This window comes from Ischnura elegans, chromosome 12 (assembly GCF_921293095.1).
Source record: "Ischnura elegans chromosome 12, ioIscEleg1.1, whole genome shotgun sequence".
NCBI classification, from domain to species: domain Eukaryota; kingdom Metazoa; phylum Arthropoda; class Insecta; order Odonata; family Coenagrionidae; genus Ischnura; species Ischnura elegans.
Window position 1 is genome coordinate 8,867,565 of NC_060257.1, and position 9,036 is coordinate 8,876,600.

Below are 9,036 nucleotides of genomic sequence, written 5' to 3' on the forward strand. Positions count from 1 at the left end.
CTTTGGATGGACTCTAAGGTATTAATGTGAGAGACATAGTAAGGAGACCATACGACAGAGCAGTACTCACAGTTTGATCTGACTAAAGCTGTGTACAGCACTTATAGTTGTACATGTAGTTATACATTGTTAATAGAATTGCTGAAAATTGTGTTACTTGCATTTCCTGTTATTGTGTTACAAATTGAAACTCCTAAAAACAGAAGAATGAGAGCCCCAAGGGGGGCCCTTATCAGGATACAACACACCGGGACCCAGACCCAGTAATTCAACTGATGCGCCCAATCACCCGGGCAGTGGCGGCTCGTGAGTCAAATGCTGGGGGGGCGCACTCCACCGGGGGGTCATAATTTTTTAATATTTCGCGTATTTTATTAAGTTTTTACGGCAATCTAGGAATAAAATTTTGTGATGCCATACGTTCCGTTTTTTTCAACAAAAATACGCAGTTTTCCTAAGAAAGCTTGATTAATAAATACTAAATGCAGTAGGCTCTCGGTCATACGGATCGGCTTAGTCCGGACTCTCGATTGTACTGATCAATGATCTTGAAGAATAAAAATATATTTGCTGCGATATTTTACAAATACAAACGAAAACACGAAACTTTGCGTTTTAGCGCTTACATTTTTCGCGCGGATATGCCCGCAATAGACTTCTTTTTCGTTTTTGCTATCATAATGCGTTATTTGTAAAATCTATACACTTTTTGCAATGATTTAGGTAGCAATGACACTTGTAACACCTGAGGAGGGAGGGGAGTGTCAATGATCTCCACTAGGCAAGAAACACTTCAAGAATGCGCGCGCTTTGTTATTGCAGATATAACCTTCGATTGCTGTGTTGTGGTTGCTTCTTGAATACAGTATGATTTCAAATCAATAATGAAACATTTCTCACACATTTTTAACAAAATCTGGAATACTCACATGTCTTTAGTTATATTGCAGAAGTCCATCCTTCTTTCCTTTTGTCCACCAAGTGATCAATTACACGTTCGTTGAAATCAGCGCCGGACAACAATTTCTTTCCGATTGAACACATGGCAAGGGCACTAGACTATAAATAAACAAGGGACTTAATAAACATTAAGGGACGACACAAAATGGGCCGACGAAAAATACGACCAAAAAGAACAAGGTGCCTGGACACAGAATTGGGGACAATTTTTCCCTATATTTCCCTAAAACATAAACGAGCACTGTTGATTAATTCAAAATTGTCTTCTTGAATGTACACACAGCACTAAGAAACTTCTTAATAGGCAATTACGCACAGTTAACTCCTCGAAAATGATGTCTGAACTCATTTCACTCCGTTCTTTCCGAGAGTCTTGCCTGGTCTTGCCGTTACATTAAGGACGACTCAAGGGAGATAGAAGTCTTGGTCCACAAATGCTGATTCAGCTGAGGGACGAATTTAAGGTCAGCAAAGGCATTCAAGCAAACAAAAACGTCACGGACCATCGCCTTGAGTCTAAGATTCATATGTGGTAAACACATACGAAACGCAAACGGGTCGCCCTTGGAATAACCATGTCTTCGAAATCATTGCCATGATATAATAGAATATAAATTCTAGATCGTAAAAGTTGACTCTGAACCACAGAAAGGAGCTGTAAGGATCTCCGCACTGATATGAACTCTTCGAAGCCACTTAAATCAGACCCAAGTGACATTTTCCGTCAGACAGCTACCGCTCTGCCGCTGAGGAATTAGGTGAACATGAACTAATACAACAAGGACGGCTGGAAAAATTATGAACCTACACACAAAAGGTGCATTGTACGCGGAACTTCTTGACATTCATTGAATGACTATTTAAAGTCACGTTTACGGGTTAAATCATGTTTAATCCTTCACACTATCACGCACGCACCTATTTCTTAAATTATGAATCAGTGGGGAATGTTAACTGATTTTTCCTAATACTGCAGGTCTTTTGATAAATTTATCTAAAAAATAGGTTCCGCATTTCTAATCATCGGGAAGATATGAATACATTGTTAAGGGCTAAATATTATAATATTAGTTTCCCCAAGGTTCTTGAAATTCGTAATCATAACAGAACTGTGGCAAATACTCGAGAATAGTTTTGCTACGTAAATACGGCCTTTAACTGGTTGGATTTTATGTGTTCCGGAATTCAAACACCAAAAAACGCAAGCATAATGGGATAATTTATTTTCTGCAGCAATACCTACCAGTAATTAAAAATTAAAATCGTATAACTACAGCCAGTACTGTGACCATTCTGATCCCGTACGTCCCTTATCTGTGGCAACACCAAGTAGACGCCAGATTATACGCCCGCCGGCCTACGCAGCAATGTCAACTCACACGTCGCTCTGCGCATTCTCGGACGACGTCCCAAGACTTCCATAAGACCCAACGTTAGACGCGTCATAGCACCAGCGGCCCCCACCACTACCACTCTCCATATAACTGCATGGGGATGGATTGGGACGTTCTGGCCAGCGCCCCACGGCTACAAATACGAACTTCTCGCGCTATTATTTTTCGTGTTTTTCCAACACTTTCGATGTATGCGACTGAAAAAACACTTTGATTAATTAGATGTATAATTATAAATTAATGGATATTTATTTTTTTACTTTTTCAAATATTTGGGAGGGGCGACGTCCGAGAGTCCTTATGGGCAAGCCGCCACTGCACCCGGGGACAGGAGTGGAATGGGAAGGAAAAAAGAGGGAAGTGCCACTACGATAGGAGCACGTTGATGACTCCAGAGAGAGGATAGAAATGGAAGAGAGGGGATAGGGAAAACCCACGCCTTTATGAAAGCGACCAGGGCCCACCATTAGTGAAACCATTACTTGATTTAACAAATAATTGGAGGATTTTTCTATAAAGAGAGAAATCCAAAGACCATTTCGTTGGTTTTATTAGCTGTCAGGATGGCCGAGCGGTCTAAGGCGCCAGACTCAAGATACCTACTCCATGAAACAGTGGGCCTCCTACCAAAATTGGCCCAGGGCCACCCACATCCTAAACCCGGCCCTGAATACATTCGTTAGCTATATTTTTGAGATGCGGTAGTTGAAATAACACATTGTAAGTTTGCTGTTAAGAAGTTTAATTCAGGTTGAGCATAAAGTCTTGCTCTGGTTATAAAAAATTATTACAGAATAACCGTTTGACATAGTAACTTTTTTCCTGTGGCTATATCAAGGACAGATTCTTCACCATACCAGTTGGTGATGTCAATTAACTGAAGGCTAGGATACAAGATGCAGTGGGTACTGTGACAGAACACAGGTTGCAAAACATCTGGCGAGAACTGGAATACTGCTTCAACATCCTCCGAGCTACCAAGGGGCACAAAACTTTAACGTGTGCCCGGCACACTTTAAAGTTTTCTAACGTAAGTGGTCTTTAAAAAAACTCATAACACTGGCCTATGCAGGGGCAGATCCACAATTTTTTTCTGGTGGGGTTGTCACAAGGGTCTGAAAAGCAAAACAGGATCCAGGATTTTTTTCCGCGGGGGGCACTAGAGTCTGACAGGCAAACGGTCTTCTCATATTTGAGATTAAAAATGACACAGCAATTACTGTACAAAATATTCTCTTTATTTTAATATGAAAGCTATCACTTAATATGAAATTAAATCATTGAGTCTCCGCAATACACTAAAAAAAACTAATGTAATGATGACCATATTTAAAAAACTTGTCTACTTTTTAAGCGTCTGGGGGGTGGGGGGCACGTGCCCCCCACCCTTAAATCCACCTATGGGCCTATGTAACAGCATCAAATTTAAATTATTAAGCCAAACGGTTATGCTGTAATAATTTTCTATAATCAGGGCAAGACTTTATGCCCACCCTGTATTATTGTTCTATAAGTTATGAATTAATAATTATTGTTCAATAATTTAATTAGAAGCATTATACATATAACTTTTTTACATTAACTTTGCAATTTTTGCCACCCCCTGAGATATCCGCCCAGGGCAAGTGTTCCCTCTGCCTTGCCCTAGTTCTGGGACTGTCCACTCTTACCAATCTTTCTTGTGAGTCGAGTCTATTACCTTCCCTCTCCACGTGGACAATCTCCTGTAGTAATACAATTTAGAATTAATATAGCAAAGTGTACTTGAGAATGACCTAAAGGTTGAAATGCATTGTACGATCATAGCCACCTAGGGAGCTAAGTGACTATGGAGCTGGCTAGGACACTACCATCTGTGATATCTGTACCAATAGTCTGCTTTAAAGCCAAATATGTATGTGTTTAGTGCCTTTCAGCAGTTTTGGGCATTAAATAAATCCAACGTGTTACCACCCTTAGCATTTAGTGCTACTCTTTGCTCTGGGCCAAATCAGTGCTTAGTGCTCGTAAGCCATCTCAACAAAACTAAGTTGGATAGAGGCTAGAAAAAAGTGTGCCATGTTAAGTCACTCCGCAATCAAAGTTGAAAAGTCAAGCTTGTAAGTTAGATGAAATATTCTTGGGCTCAATGGGGTAAGTTTGATGTTCAATCTCAAATTTGTCAAGACACTCATTCCCATAAGTCTTTCAGCAAACTTGTAATTTTAAAATAGGCCTTACTCAAGCTCACTACTCCCATTGAATCAAGCTTTATTTAGCCAGTTTGATTGGAATTTGAGAGAGGATTATTTAATAAATGAATCATTCTTGCTTTCTAAAAGCTTTCCCAGAAAAGTTTTATTCAAGCTTGAATTCCAATTGCCAAAATAAGGTTGACATTATCTTTGTCACCATTTTTTCACCATTCTACATTTAAAATTTCCAATTCTGTTTCCCACATACTCCACATCCCTTATTAAAATATGTCCAAACCATTGCACTTTCCTTGAGATCTCAACCAATCCTACCATCTCCCTTATTGTCTTATTCTTCTCAGAATCAGCTGTAGCCTAATCCAGTGGTGCAGCAAGGGGGGGTGTTTTGGGGGATAAACCCCTACCCCCAGAGCTCAGGGAACATTTTTAGTGAAATCTATTTTAGTTAATTGTGTTAATATTACTTAAAAAATAGTGCAAGGATCAATAAAATATCTCTCAGAAGCAGTGACATAGCTAGGAATTTGGTCCGAGGGGGGAGTACAACACCAAGGGGGGAAATTTTTCGAAACACCGGGTACTAAGTAATGGGTTTTAAACTAATTTTAACACTTTTCATAACCGAAAAAACTTCATTTGTTAAAGAAATATTTTTTAAATTCATGATTTTTCAATATTTTGTTTTCTTTTGTGAAGGAAAATGATTGTGTTTTTATATTTGGGGGGGGTCCAGACCCTCTGGACCCCCCCCCCCTGGCTACACCACTGCTCAGAAGGCCGTAAAACTCACCATTTTGCACCATTTATCCTGAAAATGTTTGGGTAAGGGCCCTACAACTCCCTTTTGAAAACCTCTTCATAACATAGGAAAAATTATGATCACATTGTTAATTTGTCTGGAGCATTTGGATGATATTCTGGTTGACTTCTCACTAGTTCTAAAAACTTCTTCAAATCCTCTTCACATTCTCTTGAAATTATCTGGTTATCCTCTGGAAAATTTCTTAATGTTTTGATTTATTTTCTGGGAACCTTTATTAAGATTCACTATGAGCCAGTGGCGGCGCGTGCGTATACGCAGGTTAGCAAGTGCACACCCAAAGATGAATAAATTATAAAAGAAAACTATTCCTTTGCAACGAGAAGGATAAAAGTGCTGTCTGCATATGCAAGAAACATGAGTCTCCGAACGCTACAGCTATCTCCTTTTCGAATTCACCGCTCTACAAGTGTGTGATCCCGTGGCATCATGCCGGGCACATTTTCGGTCTGTCCGATCGCTTGAGGGTGCTCTGGTGGGACGAGGTAATCAGGGGGGTATGTGTTGTTCAAATGGGTGATGGGAGCAGACTCAAAACGATGCGAGTGCGCACGCGCATATTTTTGGTGAGTGACTCGCAGGTAGTGTAGTGGTGTAGCCGCCACCTACACTACCTGCGCCCAGGATCCTAGTCCGTCTACAGACCCATCTGTATGGCCGTTTTCTACACTACTTCCTCATAGGGTGTAAGGAAAAGAGAATTTCAACTACCGTCACTTGTAAAGGTGTGTTGAGAATAATTATTTTCATGCATGCTAATATTATTTCTGTTCATGCAATTTTAAGGGTAGAGTGTGCCAGTGATATGTTTTGCTTGCTATGTATTCTATTACGACGAAATATGATGCTCCTGGATTAGGATTAACATAATATAATTAAATCATCCTATATATCTGCTCTAATGCACACCCTAGATAAATTACCACCAGCCGCCACTGCTATGAGCCTTTTAATCTCTACTAAAAACTTTTATTCATAAAACCTATTGAATTCCATTCACTATCTTCCGTGCTTGCCCTCACTAATGACACAGCTTATGCACAGAAATTTTTTCCATCATGCTATCATTATTTCTAGATTGCAAATGGTTTGCCTGAGCATTGGTTATTTTTGATTGATATGTCACTGAATTTGAATAGCATTAGCCACTAAGGTTAAACTTGAGTTACTATTATAGTAGGCTTTTTATAAGCGAGAAGATAACATGAAAATTGTGAGCGCAGCTCTTTTGTAGGACCACATACAAAATTTCTCATGCAAAATACAATTTCTCATTACAAAACTCCGCATGGTGCTATAAAAATTATCCATATAAAAAATTTGTCTAGGTCGTTATAAAATAATCACCTACTGTAAAAAAACTGTCTTGAGGACACACTTAAATGATTATTAAAGAAGACGCTTTTCTTACTGTCTCTAATGAATTTACTTTGCTCATTAAGTCTGGAATATTTTAAGTGCGCCTTCCTATAAAATGACTGGATTTTTCTGCAGCATGAAATATGGTATTTTGAGATTCAAGTATGCATCCTTCGGTGTCTTAATAATGTAGCCCAGATGGGAGTTTGCCTCCACCTAGCTGAAATTTTTAAAAGCTAATAGATGGAATTCTAATTTTGAGTCTCCCTTCATATATTAATTTCACACTATGCAAATTGATTTCCCGAAATAAAAGTTCTAAATGGGTGCATAGTAATAGCACCTAGCATAGGCGGATCCAGGGGGGGGGCACGGGGGCACGTGCCCCCCCCAGACCTTTATAAATATGCTAGATTTTTAATACGGTCCCATTATCATTTCGTTCGTTTTGTATGACGAAGTATCCTTATGCCCCCCCCCCTGAACAAAATCCTGGATACGGCCTTGCTTGTGCCCCTCCCAGAAAGAAATCCTGGATCCGCCCCTGGCACCTAGCATAGCAATAGAGAAAGATAGGTTGGTTTTCATTTGATTAATGGTTTCCTGCATAGATTTTAATCAACCACAGGAATGTCAGTGACTAGGAGAATTCATAATTTTGTCAGATATAAGCTTTGAATAAAATTTAAAATTTTAATGAGCAAAATATTGGAAAATTTTCTGCAAATGTTTTGCAATCTAACACTAAGTTAATGTCCAGTGAAATTTATTTATAGGTAGTTTCTTGGCAAAGATGAGAAGTCCAATTATCGAAAATATTTGCACAGAAATCGATCATTACAATCCCAAATTAATATTATGAGAGGACTGTAAAATTAAAAGGACCAGGTATTAGTCTGTATACCATTAAATGGCACTATCTTTTATTGGATAAGGTTGCTCTGAAGCTCATATGGATTTGAAACAAATGGAAAAATAAAACTATACCTCTTTTTATTTTGCACAAGAGAGGTGATTTTAATTTGGCTTGGCTTTCATTCACAAAATTTTTATTCAATCAATGATTTTAATCTTCATTAATCAAGTTGGAATTTTCTTTCTCATTGTTGCCTTTATTTACCTAGTGTCCATTGGTAACAACTGAGAACTGCTGAGCACTGCTGAGAATTCAGTAGGTAGCTATGTTATGATCAGCTGTGAAAGTTTGTTTTTACTTTCAAAGCAAGAGTGATATCATTTTTAATGGGTGAGCAAGCATTATTTGGGGGTGATCTTCAAACCATGACATTATTCCTGGCCAAAATGTGTTGCATCTGGATGAATATTCTGAAGAATGTGATTATTACATGAAGCATACTCAAGTCATTGCTATCTGGTTCAGAAAGTCATTATTCCTCATGGTTCGTAAAACTTTCAATGCCATACTTTCAGTTGTCAGCTGCTCTTGGTCATGCTTGCCTTGGAGTTGAAGTTCCTGAAAAGCAATATCACAGAAAACACACAAGGGCTTTGGATGCCAAAACTGATTCACAGAAGACTGTTATTGATTCAGTGGATTCCTCTGTCATGAAGACTCATTGAATGAAGGATTAAACAATAATGTATAAATGACATTAATTGAATATGCAGTGGCATTTTTTGTGCAATAATAGATTTTGCTTGTGGATGTGATTAAGTAGAGAAAAACAATAATATTTTAAGAGGCAGTATTTTCAGTTGGTGATCATTATTCTGTGTTATTAGTTTCTGTTGAAAAAGATGATTTGCAAAAATAGAGTCCTAAAACAAATTTTTCCCCTAAAAAAGTATATTGTAGAACGTTAATAACTTCCAGCAGCCATCTGAAAAAATAATAATATAATTTTATTTCTGTTGGTTACATTATGCAACATAGAAATCGTCAGGTATATATACATACATAAATATATTACAACAATCACAGTCATTATCAAAATATTCTGCTATGGTGTAGTATGCTTTCTTAATTAGGAGCTCCTTTAGACATTTTTTTAAATTGGATATGGATGTAATGGATTTTATGTTCGGTGGTAAGCTATTGTAGATGACTGAAGCTGAGTGAAGTGGACCGTGCTGAGATGAGGACAGAGAATAATGGGGCAGGTGAATTTTATTATGATTACGAGTGTGGTAGCAGTGTACTTTGTGGTGAGCTGGGAAATCTTCTGGGTTTTGCTTTACAAATAGGGCACAGTTTAGAATGTAGAGGGATGGAACAGTAAGAATTGACAGTTTTTTGAATAGGGGTCTGCCAGGGGTACGTGAGGGAAGGCGAAGCATAGCTTTTAGG

The 9,036-nt window shown here is 38.4% G+C and overlaps 1 long non-coding RNA gene across 1 annotated transcript; it reads left to right on the forward strand.

The window, feature by feature from the left end:
• The first annotated feature begins 7,868 nt into the window (after window positions 1-7,868).
• On the forward strand, window positions 7,869-8,437 carry LOC124169416. Its single transcript, XR_006867124.1, has 2 exons — window positions 7,869-8,063; window positions 8,160-8,437. It is a non-coding gene; the product is annotated as an uncharacterized LOC124169416 (long non-coding RNA).
• Window positions 8,438-9,036: the final 599 nt, after the last annotated feature.